The 23,527-nt window shown below is 38.4% G+C and overlaps 2 pseudogenes; both read left to right on the top strand.

The window, feature by feature from the left end:
- Positions 1-5,223: 5,223 nt before the first annotated feature.
- Positions 5,224-7,387, top strand: LOC149232648 (5'-3' exoribonuclease 3 pseudogene; annotated as a pseudogene).
- A 5,147-nt stretch (positions 7,388-12,534) lies between these two features.
- Positions 12,535-14,980, top strand: LOC149232647 (5'-3' exoribonuclease 3 pseudogene; annotated as a pseudogene).
- Positions 14,981-23,527: the final 8,547 nt, after the last annotated feature.

Raw genomic sequence — 23,527 nt, 5'->3', positions numbered from 1 at the left:
TGATTTTAAGATTGAGGATTCTGTTCCCTTTCTATCCTCAATTCATCTTCAAGAGTGTTAACATGCCTCTTTTCGACCTTGAGCTCTTTAATAACCTTGATTACTTCGTTTTCAAATTCGACTTTAGTCATTTCTTCTTCTTCATCTCCTTCTTCATCATATGCCTCTTGTTTATTTTACTTGGTCATAAATAATAATCTTTCGTTGAATTCTTCTTCGTTATCACTATCTTCTTCGGATGAGGAACTATCTTCTTTGGAGAAGAAACTTTTCTTGAACCATTTCTTCTTTCCTTGCTTGTTGAACTTATTAGGAATTTTTCTCCCTTTCATAACACCCTCATTTTTGTGAGGACATTTGGCTGCAAAATTCCCAACCTCACCACAATCAAAAAATATTAATTGAAGTTTACCTTTGAATTTTCCCGTACCTGTTCTCATTTTCCACATGAGGTAGGCAAATTCTTTATCTGATAATTCTTCTTCATCTTCTTCCTTTTCCTCATCCTTACAATTGCAAGTTTTTTCTTTCGGAGTCTACTTGTCCTTACTATTCTTCTTGGATATGGAAAATGTTGTTTCTAAGTGAGATGTGCCATCCTCTTCTTCAATCCTCATTTCATACGCCATAAGAATTCCATGCAATTCATCTATGATGAGATTGGTCAGATTCGACCTATCTTCCAAGACAGATACCTTAGGGTTAAATCCTTCTAGCAAGGATTTGAGGATCTTTTGGACAACAATTTTTGTTTCAATAGGTTCTCCCAAACCTTCCAATGTATTTTCTGCTTCATCAACACATTGAAAGTATGCAACAATATCTTCATCTTCCCTCATTTTGACTTGCTCAAATTTTTCCCTGAAAATTTGAATCTTTGCTTTTAATTTCTTTTTTTTTTTTAATAAGATAGTATATTACTTGATAAACTGACGGATTACAGAAAAGGGTTGTGTGGGAAGGTACCCAACACATGACCCTGCCAAAAATCTAATACTGGCCATAACATAGGCTATATTTACAGTGTGAACTAGATAAAAGAGGGAACATAGTACAAAAGAGGAGACAAGAGGTGCTCTCATTACAACCATTCAAAATCAATAAATTAGTTGCCGAGAAGGGAGAAGAATGCCTTGTGGCAGTTGACCATGCAGAGATTATGAGCCTTCATGACAGATAGACTTTCGTGGAGGTAGAAGAACATACACTAGGGAAGATAAACCAGAAGCAAACCGACTGCATCACTCCTAGTTGGTGGTGACCCGATCCTCATCCAGGCAAATGAGAGTCTCCTATGAGCTTCCCTCTTGCTGCGCGGTGATGACCAAACAACTCGTCGAGGCCCTAGGGTCCTCTTTCTTTATGCTTGGGGTTCCTTCAGTGGTAGAATTAACATTCATAGTAGACTTATTCCTAATGACAGTTTAATTATGAGCATCTCAAGTGATAAATCTACAATGATGGATGGCTTCAACATACACTACAAACTTTTTCATGAGCCAGTCAATCTTGGTTTCCAAAGTCTTGGAATGCTCCTCTTGTTCCTGCATAACAAGCCCAATGATGGTCTTCATTTTCCACCATGTTTCTATTGTGCGCGCATAGAGGTTTTCTCGTGCCTGGGTGAGAGTAGGGTTAGGAATCCAAGCAAATTCTGCATCTACCTCCACCGTGGTGATCTCTTTGCGGAGAGTATTGGCCTGGCCCTCTAAATTTGAAATTTTTTGCCGAGTCTCTGGGCTAACCATCACAGAGTAGCACAAGGCAGCGCACCTAGGAGCAGTCTCCGCATGAGCGGTAGGTGTAGGTCCCAAGGACTTCCAATGGGAGGCTGCGCGACTGCAAGCACCTCCCCTCCTAGGACCAAAGGTGGAGTCAATCCTCCAAGCCGTGAGGAAAACAAAGGGGCAGGAATGCAGGAGGAACCATGAAATGAGGGGTGAACAGAGGAGGACAATGGCAGTGAGAAGAATGATGGGGAGAAGGGGGAGGGGTGAATTTAAAGATGCTAGGAGGAGGAGAGAGACTGGGATGAGGGAGAGTGGGTGAGAAGGGAAAGCATGTGGATGTCTGAGGAGGGGCGGGGGAGTAATGACAGAGCCGAGAGGATGAGACTTAGAGATGACAGTCACAAAAGGGAGAGGGGAGGTGGCTTTGCAAGCTCTAGAGATAGGCGAGCCAAGGAAGGGACCGTACTCAGACGCCCTCCACCTGTCCTTCTCATTGAGCAGAGAATCCATCATATAATGATGAAAAGTACTCGAACAATTATTGTTCGTTAAAGTTGTTGTCTTCTTCATTGATAGATTCACATTGCTAACGGAGTTCCTCGTCCTCCAAATCCTACCATGCTCGAGACTTTAGGCGAAGGGTACCAGTCATACCCTCATTTGCTAGTATATCCGTGAATTTATTTCCTTTCCTTCTGATTTCTTAAAAGTGAATGCCTTCCATGTTGTCAATTACCTACTTGACTTGTTGTATTAATTTTTTTAGGTGCCAATTTTCCAAGATATTGTCCACCTCGATACCCTGTTGAAGTTTTTTGCCAATTTGGGTAGCTAGCATGGAATCTCCTTCAACTATCAGAGAACTGAGGTTGAGGTAGTGCGCTATGGCGATGCCATGTTCCAAGGCGTGACGTTTCGCAGCTTTGTTGGTATTTGAACCTATATTGCCCTCATAAATCCAGATTGTCTCACCGTCAGAGTTTCTGAAGACCCCGCCAAAACCTGCTGGGCCTGAATTCCCTTTAGCTACACCATCGTAGTTGAGCTTGAAAGTCCCCTGCTCCGGTGGCTGCCACGTGTTATTTTTATTATCATGTCTGGGAGGGGAGTGACTTCACGAACCTTGATATGAAGGAGATCCAGCATTGAGAGAATTCTCACTTCATAGAGAGTGGGAGGGGCTTTGATAATCTGAATGGGTAGTGAGGTTACTCTTTCATGGAGCGCACTTTTGATCTTCACGATAATGAATTCCTCCTGGATGGAGAGGCCGTGAAAGATTCTCGCGTTGCATTCCTTCTACAAAGCCCAACAGATCAAACCAGGAAGTAAATTCCATGCGTGGTTAACCAGAGGATGGGGGGAAATACCGTTCTCTAGTTCGCGATGGTATTTTGAATGGAAGAGGGGTCTCGATCAGATATTTTAAATACCAAGGAAATCCAATTCCAAACATTGGACGTGAAAGGACAGACATTTAACAGATGATTGGGGGTTTCTTCATCTTATTACCAGAGGGGGCATCTCGAGGGGATCCTATAAATCCTTTTCTTCTAAGATTGTCCCATGTTAAAACTTTTATGTGCATGACTAATCAAAGGAAGATGGATATTTTCGGCCAGTGCTTCCTATCCCAAATTGCATTCCATTTTGGATCTGGTTGGAGTTGGTTGTGCCTTGCTATGTATATGTGGGCTTTAATTAAGATGAAATGTCCTGCAAAGTTTTCCCCCCATCTAAGCTTATCCTCAGCAAAGTCAATGAGGATTTGTATTTTTTGTAACTCTATGGAGAGGTCCGACCAGGTTTGGGGGTTCATATGGGGATTCCATTCCTTTTGATTGATCCAATTTCTCCATCTGTAATTTTCTTCGCTATTCCCCCAATACTAGTTGACTTTGATCTTGCCTCTATTTTGAATATCAACCTTGATATGTTGATAGTGATATTGATCAAGTTTTGGCCTTTGTTGTCGCTGCCTATTTCCCAGAAACTATGTCTTTGGATGATGTCCCTATTCTCCCATGCTTGATTCTAGATGACAGAACCTGTTAGACTCAGTCTTGTCAGTCCTCTGTTAGAGTCAAATTCACCAAGTTTCATTTCTCGTCATTTGCAGTCACCAAATGCCATTTTGGGTCAAAAAGAGTGATTTTAATTCTTGAGTCCAGGGTTTTGTCTCCAGAAATGTCAAATAATGCTTGCAGGCCAAGGGGAGTTTCAATAAGGTTTCACTTCAAGATTCTCATTATAATACCGCTGAAGGACATTTCTTCTTCAAACTATGTTTTGAAGAAGAAATCATAAAGTTTGTTTAGTACATGATTGATAAGGTTTTACAGTTCTTCAGGCAGCCCTGCCCATCTTGCTGGGTTCAACAGCTCCTACCCCTGCAAAACGATCAAAAGAAGAACCATCATTTCAGCGAAAGAAGGTCAGAGAAGGAAACGTTGAAAGGAGACTATGAGAAAGGTTCTGAGCAATTCAGGGTTGTTTAGGAACAACTATTAAAAATTCAAGAAGAACTGCAACATGTTCAAGAAGAGAACCACAATCTCGATAAGGATTCATCATCACATGTTGCACGAATCAGTGAACTTGAGGGTAAATTGCGCATACTGAAGAAGCAAAAAAATGAACATATCGAGGAAGGAAAAGCTTTGATTCAAAAGCCAAAATCTAAAACTCAAGAGAATGATAAACTTGTCTTAAAAATTCTGAGCTTGGAAGCAAAATTGGAATCAGAGAGACAAAACATCCAGACAGAAACTTCAGTATGAATGCTCTACTCCTGAACACAGAAATAATAGGCAAGCCCTTGCTAATTCACAACAAGAACTTTTCAAGTTTCATCATGAGAATCACAATCTCAGGTTACAGGTTATGATAGGGGTCCAGCAGTGGCAAAAAGCCAATGAAGAAATCCAGAACTTGCGACAGGCTCTTTTAAAATCACAAGCAGAAAATGACACCATGACTTTTAGTATCAACAAAGCCTGAAGTTGTATGAGTCTGCTGAAAATAGGGCAAAGGACCTGCAAATTAAAGTTGCCCATCTAAACGAAGAAAACAAAAGAATCAAGGATGAAATTGGCCAGCGCAGCGCATAGGATGACTGGCGCGGCGCACATAGGGCGGGCGGCGCATTGGGCGTGGATTCACCATGTATTTTTCCTCTGCCGCCCGCATCCAGGACGTGCAGCGCACTGGGCCTGCCGCCCGGCGCACAGAGCCTCCAAAGAAATTTTTCACCATTTCTTCTTCAAATTTCCGAAATGACTCAAATTTTTTGCTACAAGCCGATTTTATGGGAGATCAGGGCGTTACCTACGGACAATCTGAGGGGAAATTATCATTGCTTCGGCACATGGTGAATGACTGAGGCAATCTTCGTTTCATGTCTGCTTTGCGGGCATTCAAACGTCGAGTTGCTTATGTAGATGCGGTCCATGATAAAACAATAGATTGAAGAACAGTTGAACGTCTGCGTATGATGTTGAACGAAGCATCTGTTGCTCTACTTACTGGAGAGTTTGATGAGAAGGGCGGGGAAGGGAGCTCTATTCCCGAAAAACCATATCAGTTTCTCAACATTTGGACTTTGTGAGAATACTTAGAGTACGACTTGTGGATAACAACCCTCCATTTCAAATAGACTTTGAACAGCTTGTTGATGATTTTATCTTTATTTGTTTCTTCGTCGGCAATGATTTCCTACCACACATGTCTACATTGGAAATCTGTGAGGGAGCAATTAACTTGCTGTTGGAGGTGTACAAGAAAGAGTTCAAGGCAATGAGTGGTTATTTGACATATTCAGGAGAGGAAATTTTGAAGCGAGTGGAGCATTTTATTCAAGCTATTGGGTCCTATGAGGATAAAATATTTCAAAAGAAGTCTCGCCTACATCGGTGCCAGATGGAAAGAGTCAAGCGCGAGAAGGCTCAAAAAAGGAATGGAGATAATATGGATCCCAAATTCAATTCTAAATTCTTAGTTCTAGTGATGCCTCACCATAAAGCACGTTTAGCTTCTGGTCCTCAACTATCACCATATCAGGTGGAGCAATCAAATAGTGGTCAGCTGGCTACTCAGACTATCCGTCGGGCAGATCACCTGGTTCATGCAACAAAGCTGACATGGGTTAGCAAGCAGCACAACAGTGTTGCTACAGCCATTGTTAGCGCTGAAGAGGATGTTGATGCAGAATTTGAAAGAGAGGAAAAAAATGACTTGGAGGGATTCAAAACTGAAGCTGAAGAATGTACTTAAATAAAAATCAGATCTTTTCAATTGTGATGCACCAGAAGGGGATAAGGTTAAACTAGGAGAGCTTGGGTGGAAAGAAAAAGGTATTACAATGAAAATCTTATGGCCCACACTCCAAAAGAAATTAATGAAGTTACAAAGGATGTTGTTTTGAAATATACTGAAGGATTGTGCTGGGTTATGCGTTATTTCTACCAAGGTGTATGTTCGTGGCAATGGTTTTATCCATATCACTATGCTCCGTTTGCATCTGATCTGAGGGATATGGATCGGTTGGAGATAAGCTTTGAACTAGGGAAGCCATTCAAACATTTAATCAGCTCATGGGAACTCTTCCAGCTGCAAGTGCAAATGCTCTTCCTGAATATTATAGACCCTTGATGACTAATCCAAACTCACCTATTATTGATTTTTATCCTACTGACTTTGAGATAGACATGAATGGTAAATGCTTTGCTTGGCAGGGTGTTGCAAAATTGCCTTTTATTGATGAAGCTCGCCTACTCACGGAGGTTAACAAGGTTGAGTGCACCTTGACGACAGAGGAAATGCGCAAAAATACTGTGATGTATGACTTGTTATTTGTGACCGTGAGCCATCCATTGTCACCATATGTTTTTTCAATTTTTGATCAAGGTAGCCATCTTTCAAGGCAGAAAAGACTTGGAGTAAATGAAGAAATTGATCCTAGAGCTAGTGGGGGGATGAATGGTTTCTTTTGCCTTTGTGATGGAGAAGCATGCCCCCCTATCTTCACTTCGCCTATCAAGGGGATGGAAAATATCACAAACAATCAAGTGCTTTCTGTTATTTACAAGTTCCCACCAACACACAAACACATTACAAGGCCTCCTAATGGAGTAATAAAGCCAAAGAAGTCTGTATGCGAGAATGATGTAAATACACCAACTCTATGGCATGAAGATAATGGGAGGAAGGCACATGATCGAGAAAGGCCACACCATACTGGACCTGCCTCAACTCCTCATCTAGGAAAATCTGCTCATCGTCTTATTGCCAACAGTCTACAATTAAGGAACAGAAGCTCACAACAGGTAACACTTAGTGTGCAGCATGAAGCTCGTGCTGGGGGAGGTACCAACATGATTTATAGTCCTAATTCATATCCAAAACGAGATGATAATCTTGGATATGAAAATGGATATCCTTCAGATAGCTCTCAAAAATATAACAGTAGAATGTATAATGGCAGTCAGAATCATAGTCAGGGTTATCCAGCCTCTGCTTGTGATTCTTATGGTGGAACATACAATGGCAGTCAGAGTAATGAGCAGGGTTATGCTGTATCTGCTTTCAATAGTTATGGTGAAAGATATAATGACAATCAGAATCATCATCATAGCTATGGTAGTTCTTCACACCATTAGTTCCAGTCTGGTGTCCCTATTGATGAGTACTATGGTTACCAAGGACAAAAGGACATTCAGCAGCAAAATGGCAGAATAAATTCCTAGTTATATCAGGATAGCATGACACAAGTCTTCCATACAGGTGACAATGAATTATTCAAAAATCGATTCCATAATGGCATACCACAAACAAAGGTATTTTTGCTCGCAGTAATCTTTTGGAATGTGATTACCAATGACATGGTTCACTTCCAAATTATCAAACCAAAAACGAAATCCAAGATTCCTCGCGCTATTTAAAGACAGTTTTCTACAGCAGTTTGATTTTAAGAAACAAGTCGAACAACTTCCGATGTGTGCCTCAGTGGAAAGAATGCACTGCTACAAGCATAATTCAGCTGCAACAAATTCTGAAGTACCTTATATTTTGGGTGTAAGTTTGATGAAAGATACGCATTACTTGACTCGACTTTTTCTTTGGGTCGAATACTAGTTTTAGTCATAAAGAATGAGAAAAGAATATTATCTGAACTTAATTGAGACTCTTTGAAGTTGGTTCCAGTTCGGTCTTAGAAGAATCTTGAGTGGAGTATCAGTGAGAGGGATAGATCAAATTCTATAAAAATGCATTTTCAGTCCATAATATAAGGGGAGGGGGAAGGCGTTGAACACATCAATATTGTTTTAAACAGTGCATAAAGGAGGAGGCTTTGAATGACATAAAAGGTGAAAAAGTCGAAAACCAAGCGGTGAAAAAGGCACAGGGAAGGAAAAAAGTCAGAAACTGAAAAGCCAAAATTTAAATCAGAGGCATCCACCAGGGCAGAGAAACAAGATTCGATTTCCTATTCTTCACTTCAGTTATGATCTGCAGCTACAGTTGTCGCCTTTTTATTGGCCATCAAAAAAGTTTCTAGTGAAATAATGAAACATTGTTCTCTTTATAGAACAGATGGACGGTTCATTTCATATCCTCAGGATTTTAGTTGTAACAGCTCCCCATTTGGATCGATTTGTTTTCTCATAGTGGAGCTTATTTATTGCATAAAAAATCATTTGTAAAGGGTTCTGAGTTCTGGGAAACGGTGGAGGAATAACTCAGCGTTTGGTTGTACAGATTGACAGAGAAATAATTAAATGGTGCAGCTCTGGTTTATAAGATTCTTGTGGTATGAGTTTTGGCATGTGTTTTTCTCTCTGTTTCATATGTATCCTGTGATGTTTTGCATTTCATTCATGATCGTTTCTAGCTAAATACTTTCAAGTGAGAAAGGTAGAATTCAGCCATTGCTCTGGCTTGAGGAAGTGTTCAGTCTTTATGTGTTTTCTTCTGCTTGGAAAGGATTCATACATTAATGCCCTTTTCAGCTTTCTTAAACAGTCTTTTCACCCCATTTAAATTCAATTCGATTGCTAAAACCTCATGCTTATCTCGCCTTATGAAATATCCTGTGCCTTTGGTTAAATCTTTGCTCACGCTGTCCTTGTCCCATGCAGCCTAGCAACTTAGTCATTAAATCAAATATCCCTCATTCAAATTCATTTACTAGCCTAAAATCAGTTCCCATTTTAAGTCATCTCGCACCTTACTGCTCATTTTATCGAGATTGACTGGAGAGAGCCCTTTCCTATCCTCGTAGGGCTAGCTACGAGGCTGAGATTGGTTTGATGTTTCCTCAAGTCTTGCCTTCTTCCGCCTAAGGTAGATTCGAGCGCTAACATAGTCGCGACCATACTGGGGAGCGAAATGGTTTACTTGTAGATTGTTTTGCCCCAGTACATATCTTAAGTTTAGAGCTGATTGTTGATGGTGAACAACGATCAGAAATAAGAAGAGGACTGAAATCATTCACCTGGCGACTCCATTCACTGAAAAATCCATGCAATCAATCCTTCATGGTGACTCCACTGTAGAGGGATCAGTAGCTTTCAGATTTCTTAAGATGGATCGGATTGCAAGAAGATACGCTCCCATGAGCCGAGATCACATCCCAGGTTTTCCAAATAAAATGCCCAAGGTAGATTGGTCAAAGAATTTGCCTGTGTTCAGAAATGTGGAAGGTAATGACGCTGCTCTTCATCTGGTGAAATTTCACATTCATGTGCATAGATTAAAGATCATTTTTCCTGAAGAATGTTTGATGAAAATGTTTATGGCTACCCTGGAAGATGAAGCCTGATCTTGGTATGAAAGTTTGTCGCCTGCTTCCATTTATTGTCTAAAGGATTTTCATTCAATATTCTTTGAGAAGTATAAAGACTCTTATCCATCGTTAAATCTAGTTCATGACTGTTGCAAACATGCTTCTACTTTTATTGAAAGCCTTGAAAAATATTATGAAGATAATAATTTCATGGATGATGAGATCATGGAAGCCCTATATGAAAATCCCTTTCAGCAGCGTAAAGACAATCATGAAAATTTGCAACATGATCAAGATTGTAATACGGTAGAAGATGAAAAAATTCTACATCATGACAGTCAACATGAATTATATGAAATAGATCAACAGGTTGAAGAGTTCCATATGGTTGAAGGTGATGAAAGAAAAAGTGTAAGTTCAGATCTGTCATTAGAAGAAGACGACATGCAAGTAAGTTCAGTTCTAATTGCAGAATGTGATAATGTCAGGACAGCTATTTCAGTTCCAGATTCATATTGTGATGACCAAGAATGCCAAGTATAGAATCCTATGAAAGAGAACTTTGTTGTTGAAATCATCTGGGACGCAGAAGACACAGTTATGGATCCAAATGTTCTCAGTTCATTAGAATACAGCCTTCATGAGGAGGTAATCCAGTCAGTGCATGAACAACAAAATGAGACCTTCGTTCAAGTAAGTGAAAAGGTTCCTTTGGATGAATCTTTAGTAGATGGTAGAAATGTCATTTGTGCACTTCAAGAATCATATGAAGTTTCTCTTCTTATGATTAATGAATGTAATAAGGAACATGAAAACCTGGCTGTCATATCATATGAAGATGACCTACAATACATTCACACCACAGAAGATCAAAACATTCGAGATTTCCATTCAGATTCCTCTTCATATCTTTCATGTGTTGAAATGTTTTTCCAAGAAGATATCTGCTCATCTACCTGTTCAGAGTTTTTTGAAGCCCAGGAGCATACTTTCACTGAAGTACATGATGAAGGAAGATCGGAATTTGAAGCAAAGGACACCTTGTTTTTTTAGCAGGAGGTGGCAATAGCAAATCTTCATGTTTTTCATGATCCAATGGCAAATCTACTACAGCCAACAGTGAAGGTGATTGTTGCAGTATTCGGTGATGAAGGAGATCATGGTCAATTAGCTTTTGGGATGCCCAGTTACAAGTATCTATTGTTGACCTGGAGATTTGATCAAGAGAATAAAGCAAGAAGGCATCTGCTTGATTGGTTACATTGGCATTTTGATATAGTTTGATTGCATATTGCCTTGTAAGAAACACGGGTGGCCAGGTACTACCACCCAGCTTTAAGTTTTAAGTTCAGGTCTTAGTGTTTTCGAGTACAATTTGTTGAGTCAGTTTTTCAGTCATTTCAGATTTACAATTGAGTCGGTTTGAGTCCAGTTTCAATAAATAAATGTGTCAAAGTCTGTGTTGATTGTCGAAATAATGACTCCATGGCCCAATGGACGAAGGCACTGTCTGCTCCAAAGATCTGTAGTTCTTGGCACCTCCACGGAGCGGTAGCTGCCATCCCAAATGGAGCCAATGTTAGACTCAGTGTTGTCAGTCCTCTTTTAGAGTCAAATTCACCAAGGTTCATTTCTCGTCATTTACAGTCACCAAATGCCATTTTGGGTCAAAAAGAGTCATTTTAATTCTTGAGTCCAGGGTTTTGTCTCCAAAAATGTCAAATAACGCTTGTAGGCTAAAGGGAATTTCAATAAGGTTCACTTCAAGATTCTCATTATTAATACTGCTGAAGGACATTTCTTCTTCGAACTCTGCTTTGAAGAAGAAATCATTAAGTTTGTTTAATACATGATTGATAAGGTTTTATAGTTCTTCAGGCAGCACTGCCCATCTTGCTGGGTTCAACAGCTCCTACCCCTGAAAAACGATCAACAGAAGAACCATCATTTCAGCGAAATAAGGTTAGAGAAGGAAATGTTGAAAGGACACTATGAGAAAGGTTCTGAGCAATTCAGGGTTGTTGAGGAACAGCTATTAAAAATTCAAGAAGAACTGCAACATGTTCAAGAAGAGAACCACAAGCTCGATAAGGATTCATCATCACATGTTGCACGAATCAGTGAACTTGAGGGTAAATTGCACATACTGAAGAAGCAAAAAAATTAACATATCGAGGAAGGAAAAGCTTTGAGTCAAAAGCCAAAATCTGAAACTCAAGAGAATTATAAACTTGTCTTAAAAATTCTGAGCTTGGAAGCAAAATTGGAATCAGAGAGACAAAACATCCAGACAGAAACTTCAGTATGAATGCTCTACTCCTGAACACAGAAATAATAGGCAAGCCCTTGCTAATTCACAAGAAGAACTTTTCTAGTTTCATCATGAGAATCACCATCTCAGGTTACAGGTTATGACAGGGGTCCAGCAGTGGCAAAAAGCCAATGAAGAAATCCAGAACTTGTGGTAGGCTCTTTTAAAATCACAAGCAGAAAATGATACCATGATTTTTAGTATCAACAAAGCCTGAAGTTGTATGAGTCTGTTGAAAATAGGGCAAAGGACTTGCAAATTAAAGTGGCCCATCTAAACGAAGAAACAAAAGAATCAAGGATGAAATTGGCCAACGTGGCACATAGGATGACTGCCGCGGCGCACATAGGGCACGTGGCGCATTGGGCGTGGATTCACCGTGTATTTTTCCTCTGGCGCGGCACATCCAGGACGCGCGGTGCACTGGGCCTGCCGTGTGGCGCACAGAGCCTCCAAAGAAATTTTTCACCATTTCTTCCTCAAATTTCCGAAATGACTCAAATTTTCTACTACAAGCCGGTTTTATGGGAGATTAGGGCGTTACCTACAGACAATCTGAGGGGAAATTATCATTGCTTCGGTGCATGGTGAATGACTGAGGCGATCTTCATTTCATGTCTACTTTGTGGGCATTCAAACGTTGAGTTGCTTATGTAGATGCGGTCCATGATAAAACAGTAGATTGAAGAACAGTTGAACGTCTGCGTATGATGTCGAACGAAGCATCCGTTGCTCTACTTACTGGAGAGTTTGATGAGAAGGGCGGGGAAGGGAGCTCTATTCCCAAAAAACCATATCAGTTTCTCAACATTTGGACTTTGTGAGAATACTTAGAGTATGACTTGAGGATACCAAACCCTCCATTTCAGATAGACTTTGAACAACTTGTTGATGATTTTATCTTTATTTGTTTCTTCGTCGGCAATGATTTCCTACCACACATGTCTACATTGGAAATCCGTGAGGGAGCAATTAACTTGCTGATGGCGGTGTACAAGAAAGAGTTCAAGGCAATGGGTGGTTATTTGACAGATTCAGGAGAGGCAATTTTGAAGCGAGTGGAGCATTTTATTCAAGCTATTGGGTCCTATGAGGATAAAATATTTCAAAAGCGGTCTCGCCTACATCAGCGCCAGATGGAAAGAGTCAAGCGCGAGAAGGCTCAAAAAAGGAATGGAGATAATATGGATCCCAAAATCAATTCTAAATTCTTAGTTCCAGTGATGCCTTATCATAAAGCACGTTTAGCTTATGGTCCTCAACTATCACCATATGAGGTGGAGCAATCAAATAGTGGTCAGCTGGCTACTCAGACTATCCGTCGGGCAGATCACCTGGTTCATGCAACAAAGCTGACATGGGTTAGCAAGCAGCACAACAATGTTGCTACAGCCATTGTTAGAGCTGAAGAGGAGGTTGATGCAGAATTTGAAAAAGAGGAAAAAAATGACTTGGAGGGATTCAAAACTGAAGCTGAAGAATGTACTTAAAGAAAAATCAGATCTTTTCAATTGTGATGCACCAGAAGGGGATAAGGTTAAACTAGGAGAGCCTGGGTGGAAAGAAAGGTATTACAATGAAAATTTTATGGCCCACACTCCAGAAGAAATTAATGAAGTTAGAAAAGATGTTGTTTTGAAATATACTGAAGGATTGTGCTGGGTTATGCGTTATTTCTACCAAGGTGTATGTTCGTGGCAATGGTTTTATCCATATCACTATGCTCCGTTTGCATCTGATCTGAGGGATATGGATCGGTTGGAGATAAGCTTTGAACTAGGGAAGCCATTCAAACCATTCAATCAGCTCATGGGAACTCTTCCAGCTGCAAGTGCAAATGCTCTTCCTGAACATTATAGACCCTTGATGACTGATCCAAACTCACCTATTATTGATTTTTATCCTACTGACTTTGAGATAGACATGAATGGTAAACGCTTTGCTTGGCAGGGTGTTGCAAAATTGCCTTTTATTGATGAAGCTCGCCTACTCACGGAGGTTAACAAGGTTGAGTGCACCTTGACGGTAGAGGAAATGCGCAGAAATACTGTGATGTATGACTTGTTATTTGTGACCGTGAGCCATCCATTGTCACCATATGTTTTTTCAATTTTTGATCAAGGTAGCCATCTTTCAGGGCAGAAAAGACTTGGAGTAAATGAAGAAATTGATCCTAGAGCTAGTGGGGGGATGAATGGTTTCTTTTGCCTTTGCGATGGAGAAGCATGCCCCCCTATCTTCACTTCGCCTATCAAGGGGATGGAAAATATCACAAACAATCAAGTGCTTTCTATTATTTACAAGTTCCCACCAACACACAAACACATTACAAGGCCTCCTAATGGAGTAATAAAGCCAAAGAAGTCTGTATGCAAGAATGATGTAAATACACCAACTCTATGGCATGAAGATAATGGGAGGAAGGCACATCATCGAGAAAGGCCACACCATACTGGACCTGCCTCAACTCCTCATCTAGGAAAATCTGCTCATCGTCTTATTGCCAACAGTCTACAATTAAGGAACAACAGCTCACAGGAGGTAACACTTAGTGTGCAGCATGAAGCTCGTACTGGGGGAGGTACCAACATGATTTATAGTCCTAATTCATATCCAAAACGAGATGATAATCTTGGATATGAACATGGATATCCTTCAGATAGCTCTCAAAAATATAACAGTAGAGTGTATAATGGCAGTCAGAATCATAGTCAGGGTTATCCAGCCTCTGCTTGTGATTCTTATGGTGGAACATACAATGGCAGTCAGAGTAATGAGCAGGGTTATGCTGTATCTGCTTTCAATAGTTATGGTGAAAGATATAATGACAATCAGAATCATCGTCATAGCTATGGTAGTTCTTCACACCATCAATTCCAGTCTGGTGTCCCGATTGATGAGTACTGTGGTTACCAAGGACAAAAGGACATTCAGCAGCAAAATGGAAGAATAAATTCCCAGTTATATCAGGATAGCATGACACAAGTCTTCCATACAAGTGACAATGCATTATTCAAAAATCGATTCCATAATGGCATACCACAAACAAAGGCATTTTTGCTCGCAGTAATCTTTTGGAATGTGATTACCAACGACATGGTTCACTTCCAAATTATCAAACCAAAAATGAAATCCAATATTCCTCGCGCTATTTAAAGACACTTTTCTACAGCAGTTTGATTTTAAGAAACACGTCGAACAACTTCCGATCTGTGCCTCAATGGAAGAATGTGTTGCTACAAGCATAATTCAGCTGCAACAAATTCTTAAGTACCCTGTAGTTTGGGTGTAAGTTCGATGAAATAAACTCATTACTTGACTTGACTTTTTCTTTGGGTCGAATACTAGTTTTAGTCATAAATAATGAGAGAAGAATATCATCTGAACTTAATTGAGACTCTTTGAAGTTGGTTCCAGTTCGGTCTTAGAAGAATCTTGAGTGGAGTATCAGTGAGAGGGATAGATCAAATTCTATAAAAACGCATTTTCAGTCCATAATATAAGGGAAGGGGGGAAGGCGTTGAACACATCAATATTGTTGTAAACAGTGCATAAAGGAGGAGGCTTTGAATGACACAAAAGGTGAAAAAGTCGAAAACCAAGCGGTGAAAAAGGCACAGGGAAGGCAAAAAGTCAGAAACCGAAAAGCCAAAATTTAAATCAGAGGCATCCACCAGGGCCAAGAAACAAGATTCGATTTCCTATTCTTCACTTCAGTTATGATCTGCAACTACAGTTGTCACCTTTTTTATTGGCCATCAAAAAAGTTTCAAGTGAAATAATGAAACACTGTTCTGTCTATAGAACAGATGGACAGTTCATTTCATATCCTCAGGATTTTAGTTGTAATAGCTCCCCATTTGGATCGATTTGTTTTCTCATAGTGGAGCTTATTTATTGCTTAAAAAATCATTTGTAAAAGGTTCTGAGTTCTGGGAAACGGTGGAGGAATAACTCAGCGTTTGGCTGTACAGATTGACAAAGAAATAATTAAATGGTGCAGCTCTGATTTATAAGATTCTTGTGGTATGAGTTTTGGCATGTGTTTTTCTTTCTGTTTCATATGTATCCTGTGATGTTCTGCATTTCATTCATGATCGTTTCCAGCTGAATACTTTCAAGTGAGAAAGGTAGAATTCAGTCATTGCTCTGCCTTGAGGAAGTGTTCAGTCTTTATGTGTTTTCTTCTGCTTGGAAAGGATTCATACATTAATGCCCTTTTCATCTTTCTTAAACAGTCTTTTCACCCCATTTAAATTCAATTCGATTGCTAAAACCTCATGCTTATCTCGCCTTATGAAATATCTTGTGCCTTTGGTTAAATCTCTGCTCACGCTGTCCTTGTCCCATGCAGCCCAGCAACTTAGTCATTAAATCAAATATCCCTCATTCAAATTCATTTACTAGCCTAAAATCAGTTCCCATTTTAAGTCATCTCGCACCTTACTGCTCATTTTATCGAGATTGACTTGAGAGAGCCCTCTCCTGTCCTCGTAGGGCTAGCTATGAGGCTGAGCTTGGTTTGATGTTGCCTCGAGTCTTGCCTTCTTCAACCCGAGGCAAATTCGTGCGCTAACAGAACCTTTGATGTTTCCATTGAGCTTGATTATTTACTCTTGCATTAAGGAGAGAGTGTACTTTGCATTCCAGAGGGTACCCCAAGGGGAGTTGGGGTTGTCTATCCATCTCCTTAATTTTTTGACTCCCAAGGCCTTTCCCAGGAGGTCTATATCTCTAAGACCGAGGTCACCATATTTTTTTGGCTTGTGGATTTTATCCCATGCTACAAGAGCCCATTTTTGTTTGACCTTAGCACATCTCCATAAGAATTTCCTATGAAGGTTCCTGATTTGGTTTGAAATCAATTTTGGGACTGCTAGAACTAAGTACATGTAAAGCAGGATGGCCTTGTTATCACCATAAAAGTTTTTTTAAAAACCTAAATAGTTTACATTATTCCTAGTCATGGTCTTAGATAGGTGTTAAGTCATTTTATGTTTTAATGGGTAGGTGATAGCTTGAGAGTCTCATTTTCATATCCAAATAAAGTTAAAACGGCCTTATTCCATGTCCTAGAAGTCTCACATGCTGTTTAGAAACCATATCTTTAACCATTTTGAATAAAAAAAAAAATTGAATTAGCCCCGAAACCACGTTTTCGTAGCGCAAACAGTGTAAAGGGTCTGTTTTGTGCTACGAAAACGCCACTCTTTCTATAGCACTTTTCCCCAAAATTACACTAAGCACGCTACGAAAGCACAGATTTGTAGGTGGTCTTGTCAAAACGTCAATTCGTTCAAATTTCGTTAATCCTTCATTATTAGGTGTCAGCCAGGAGTCAGTTCTTAAGCATGCAGCCATCTGAATTCATCATTTCAAATTTAGGGGTCATCATGATAGGTAGTTTCAAATTCAAAAGGGTTGTCTAGGTTCTTATTGCAGTTTTCATGCAAACCCTCAAACATACCGTTTTTGACTGATAAGCTTATGGTAATCTCTTACCAAAGCTTCTCTCATACATAATTCAAGCGAGGCTGATTACCATTAACAAGCAAGGCTGATTTGTTACAGGAATTCAAAGGCAAAGATGAGAGAAGAAAGGAAGAACCACAGGTCCGGTCATTGTTTAAGAACAGAGCCAGAAAGCATTGAGGTCTTAGTCAGAGATAAATCAGTAATGGAAGCCTTCAAGAAAACAACATGTTCGAAATTTTGTGAAAAATTGCAGGGAGGACACACTCAGGTGACAAAGGAGTTTGCCCTACATTTCACTGGCTTAGACACGAAAATTGGAATCCTAAACTTGCCAATTACTCCTGAGATCATAGCTTTGGGGACAGAGATTCCTAGGGGACAAGATAGATGGTTTAAAAACTTTAGATTTGACATGGAACCATGTAAAGTGTTTCTAAAGCTAGAGTTTGCATAAACAGACTTAACCAAGGCAATTCCAAGGAACTACAATAAAAACATCTATGCCAACTTGCTCTTCAACATTCAAAGGTATTTTACCTATGAGGGAAGATATCATAAAGTATATTCATATCATTTTAAACTCCTGTTGCATTTTACTGGTATGATTTCTTTAGATTTGTCTTTCTTCCTATATTGAAGTATAGCTAAGATGGCAGATAAAGTGAAAATGAAATCTCAAGGATATGAAACCTTCCTTTTTCATCATGGTCTAATTAAACTGATAGTCTTACATGAACTCAAAAGGATCAACAAAGAATGGTCATCATTTTTGTTTTTATGTGGTTTTGGAGTGGAAAATTGAGAGACAGGCATTAACCCTAAGGATAAAAAAACTTCACCAGCAGAAACCAGTAAGCCTGTAATGACCAGGTCAAAAAGATTTGTTAAGCTGAAACCTAGAAAGCAGATGAAAGAGCAGGTGAATAAAACATCAGTGGTTATTCTTGAGACTCATCAATCTACAAAGGAAAAGATAGCTGAAGTTAAAGAAATGAGACAAGAACAGTCAGCTAACGAACCAGTCCAAAGGAGATTGACTAGAAGTCAAATTGCAAAGGAGAAGGGTAATTCATTGATCTTGGGAGCAATTTCAGGCGTGAAGGGTAATTTAAATGATATTTTAAAAGCCATTGATATTGAAGAATCCCCTTTGGTGCAGGCAGATGTCATAAAATTTGATGAAGGAAAATCGAAGAAGATGAAATCTTCTAAGAAACTGGAATTTGAGGATGATGTTACAGCATTTGTGTTCAAGCCTAGAAAGCCTTTAACCAAGCAATCTAAAAATATGCAAGAGCCCAATATTGAGTTAGGGAAAACAGAGGAAGCTTCCACTGTTTAGGAAGAGTTGATAGACCTTTCATCGCCAATACCTAAAGGTGACAAAAACAGAGTTTTTTCCACTCAAACAGAAAAAACCAGTTATGAAGAAATGGAAAAAAGGTTAAGAGTAGCTAATAATGAAATTGCTAGACTAAGGATGAGAGTAAGAAGGCATGCTACTGAGAAGACAGATTTCAAAAGGATAAAGGCTCTTTGGGCAGTTGAAAAAGTTTCCAAACCAGAAAAAGTCAGCAGTGAAACTCAGTACTTTACTTGGACTATTCCTGCAATTACAGAAGCCAAATTTGTAAGGATGATGAATGTTCATTTGAGAGCTACTAACAGGAGATCGAAGAGACAGGTTAAAGACCTGGAATATAGTTAACAAAATCTGAAGAAAGGCTACAACAACAATGAAACAGGGTGATGAAAAAGGGAAGTAAATGATATATCTTAAATCAAATTTGATAATTAAAAAAAAAATCATTTGTGAAGAAGAACATCTTATAAGGTTAAGTTGTTTTGGTTTTTGGTGATCATATCAGTCCTTATGAAATTTTGAAAATCCCCAAGCTACAGATTTTTGAAAACTGTGTTGGAAAAATAGCACAGCAGTTTCGTAGCATGCTACGAAACTACTAAAGGTGAACTTTTATCACTTTATAGATGTATTTTGAAGGTAAGGTCTGATAAGTTTCAAGTTTTGATGTTTCTGATAGACATATGAAGATCATGGATGAAGTTTCGAATGGCAGAGATGCAGAAAGAACGGTTCAAAGAAGTATTTCACAGTGATATAAAAGCTGCGCTACGAAAACAGACTATTTTCGTAGCACAGTCATGTTTCATCCTCTTCCCCATCTGTTCGAGGTTCCCTTTTTGCACAGGTGGAAAAGTGAAGTTTTAATGGATTTCTAACACATGCCACATATATGAAACAATCATCAATGCCAGCAAAACTGCTCGAAGATAAGCATAAAGGATTAAGGGTTGAAAGGGAGGAACTTTGTCTCCTTGTTTTTAGGATAGTTAGGTCATGAATCAGCAGGGTTTGAAATAATGTTGGAGACATCATAAAGCTTGAAGACATGGATTAGCAACTATAAAAGATTGTATTTAAGTCATAGATAAGGTCATTGAAACATGTTTTAGGAGTTTCACTCCTATTTTTATTAGGACGCCTAAAGACAGTTAGCTGTCAGTTTGTAATTAAGAAGTTTGTTTTATGAGTAGATAGGTGCCAATGTTAGAAATTCGAATTCTCCTAAGGATGGATAATAGAATACAAGGTTGTAAAAACTCTATATGAAGCATGAGAATCGAATCCCTCAGGGTTGGAAATTTTATTAGCAAAAGAAAGATGTGTTATTGTAAAAACTGTGTGTTTTTCAAACTTAAGACAGAGATTAGTTTTACTACTCAAGATTCACAAGGGGTTCATGTGTTTTCATTTCTATGGCCTTTTTATATTACTTATTTACAGTGGTATGAGCTTGTGTTACATAGAATTCATTGGTAAATGCTCTAACTTCCTTCACATGCTTGTAAACTGTGTTTATTCACTGTATTACTTTTTCGCTTATAAACCTAAACTCCAAGTGCCTTGACTTCCATGTTTAGCTAATTATGATGTTTTGTTGAAGAAAATCTTGACTCCATATCCCAATATATGTTTTCTAATATTTGATTCAACCAGTTATACATTTTTGTCCATTTTTATTCCTAGAGTTAGCCATCTAATCATTAATCAAAAATCTTAAGCCTATTGAGAGAGCCCTCTCAGGTTGAGGATGCTAAGCCTCAACCGAAAGATTGGTTTGAAATAGTTACTCAGATTCTACTTGATCAACAGTCTATCAGGGTTAGATTTTGTGATAACATTTTGGTGCATCTGCCGGGAGACTGAAGATTACTCATTCCCGAAATCAAGAAGTTGAACTTCTGAAGGTAGCAGGAGCTCAGAAAGTTTTTTGAGGCTGCAATCTACCTTGGTGACTCCATACATTTTCAAAAGTTTAAAGGTGGCTTCGAGAAGGAGATACACACGGAGCAATCCCGATCCCAATCCACCTACCATTGTGGATAATCCAAACATTGTTTCAAGAGGTAGTCAAATATTTTTAGAAATATCAGGTACTCCATCTCATTCTAAATCTTTGCTCTTTGAATTCTTAAGAAGTCCTAAAGACAAAAATATTGATGATAAAATCCATGAAGTGTTGTTTAGATCATAAAATGAAAAGGAACTCATTGATATTATCTTAGACCTGCAAAAGAGAGGAATTGACACTTCAGCCCTAGTAACACAAGAAGACAAAGAATAATTTTGGGAAGTTGTTACCTCTGAGCTATTGTTAGAAAAAGAGTCTCTAGATAAATTGAAAGAACTTGACCCTTTCGAAGTCTTGCTGAAATCTAAAGTTGGTTTACCCCTTCCAAATTGGAGCTCAATTGTTAGTGGCTTACAGAAACCAAGTAGTCCTCCTCATATTAGTTCTTCATCTTCTGTTTCTACCATTCCTAAAACTATTGTTCATCCTTTAATCATGGTTGCACCTGCTAGGTATGCACCACTCGTACTCCCTACTGTTTTGCATGGCCTTCCTAGTAAATATGCTGCTAGGATCCCTACATGAGGAAGTGATGAAGAAATTACAATAGAAGAACATGTAGACAGATTTAATGATTTTGTTGATAGAGAGGAAGTTGACGATGAAGATGTGAAGTTAAGACTATTTGCACAGAGCTTTATTGGTGAAGTTAGAAAATGGTTTAAAGCTCTTACACTGGGAAGCATTCGAAATTGGGTTGAGTTTGAAGATAATTTTCTAAGAAAATGGGGAAACAAAACTAATCCAGTTCAAGCACTTACTAAATATAACAATCTTAGAAGGGCACCTAATGAATCTATTCAAAACTTTTCAAAAAGATTTAATAAAGTTTTTAACTCAATTCCATCTCGTTTGAAACCTCCTGAAGCCTTAGCAAAAATGAGATATGCTGAAGCATTTGATTATGACTTTTCTATCTTGTTGAGAGAAAGAGAATTACCCACACTTGATGAAGTGCAAAGTGATGCAGTAAAGGTAGACGTAAACATGATAGCTGCTAAAATGTCAAAAATGGGAAAAACTAAATTGAAAGAAGAAGAGAAACCTTCCTCTTCAACTTCTGAAGATAAATTAGACTCAATGATGAAAATCATGAAGAAGTTGATGGATAGGTTAGCTCTTGGAAACACCTTTGCTCCTCCTGTGCAACATGAACCTCAATTTAGAAATCCTCAATTCAGGAGACCTCAAAACCAACAAAGACCAAGAGAAAATAGAAACAAGTAGCCTGATCCTCCAATGAGACCTCCTTTTCAGCAGAATTTGGTTGATGAAGAAGATGATCCTAAAATTCCTGAAGAATCTATCCATTGTCTTGACGAAGAGATGTCAGGAATTTTCTTGACTAAAGAAGAGCATGACGAGTCAGATTTGGCCAATCAAGGAGAAGAACCTTCAGATTATTTTAAAGGGTATCAGCATGCCATATTTGAAATGAAAAAACAATATAATCTTAGAAACAGAAATGTGTCGATTATTGCAAACAAAGCACAGCCTAAGAAAGATGCTCCAAAGGTTGCTGAAGCTAAAAATGATACCCCAAAGATTGCTGAAGGTAAGAAAGACACTCTGCTTGGTAAGAAAGACACTCAACTTCCTCCTCTTATCAAAGAAGCTGAAAAATCTGTTTCTGTTTTCAACCTTGAGAATGAAATTTCAAAGATTAAAATATCAGTCCCTTTTAGTGAGATTCTCAAGGTAAATAAATATAGAAGCAAGATTGTTGAGATGTTGAATTCACAACCAGGAGTTGTTGATATTTTAAATGTCCAAGAAGATAATCCTACTATATATTTGGGTCCAAGGTTAGAGGATGATCAAAATGAAGAGTTTCCTCCTTTCCAGGGGAAATTTTAAGAACCCTCCCTAAATTTATAAATATAATAAATGGGCGAATCTCCATGGTATATAGGAAAAATGGAAGGCGATTTTATCAATAATATAATATGTATATATAATTTTTTGGCGAATCTCTCACTAGGCATGGCGAATATTTTACTCAATTATAAAATCTTGTAAGATCTTGGCGAGTCTTTCACTAAATAATAAAACTTTGTAAAGTCCTAGTGAATCTTAGCATAGGCTACATGCTGGTTTAATTCCCCCATTTAAATAGGCTACATTCCAGGTGAATACCATGGGTCAATACCATGTGCCATTTTTATTTTTATTAATTCTAATATTAGGATTAATAATGGTTTTTTGCATGGTATTAATAACAATCTAGTCCATGGTATTTGTCCCATAGTATTTTGGCCATAGGTTTCACCTAAATATAACCCATTTTTTGAGTGTTCGTAAATATAAGGTGACTTATGGAGTAAATATAAAAAAAATGTTTTATTTGTTTACCATACCTCTCGTTTATTTATATTTTTATTAATTTACCATACCTCTTTTACAAATATGGTATTTGGCCCATAGGATTCACTTAAATAAAACCTCTTTCTTGAGCCTTCATAAATAGAACGAGGGTTATGGACTAAATATAAAAAGAGGTTTTATTTATTTACGATACGTCTAGTTTATTTATATTTTTATTTATTTATCATACCTTTTGAGTAAGTATAAAAAGACGTTTTATTTATTTACCATACCTCCACTTTACTTATATTTTTATTTGTTTACACCCTTACATGTATATAAGGTGACTTATGGAGTAAATATAAAAAATGTTTTATTTATTTACCATACCTCTCATTTATTTATATTTTTATTAATTTACCATACCTCTTTTATAAATATGGTATTTGGCCCATAGGATTCACTTAAATAAAACCTATTCTTGAAAATG

Source organism: Pinus tabuliformis, chromosome J (assembly GCF_031772625.1).
Source record: "Pinus tabuliformis cultivar Carrire ecotype Pingquan chromosome J, CPIR1, whole genome shotgun sequence".
Lineage (NCBI taxonomy): Eukaryota > Viridiplantae > Streptophyta > Pinopsida > Pinales > Pinaceae > Pinus > Pinus tabuliformis.
This window is presented reverse-complemented; position numbering and strand designations above follow the sequence as displayed.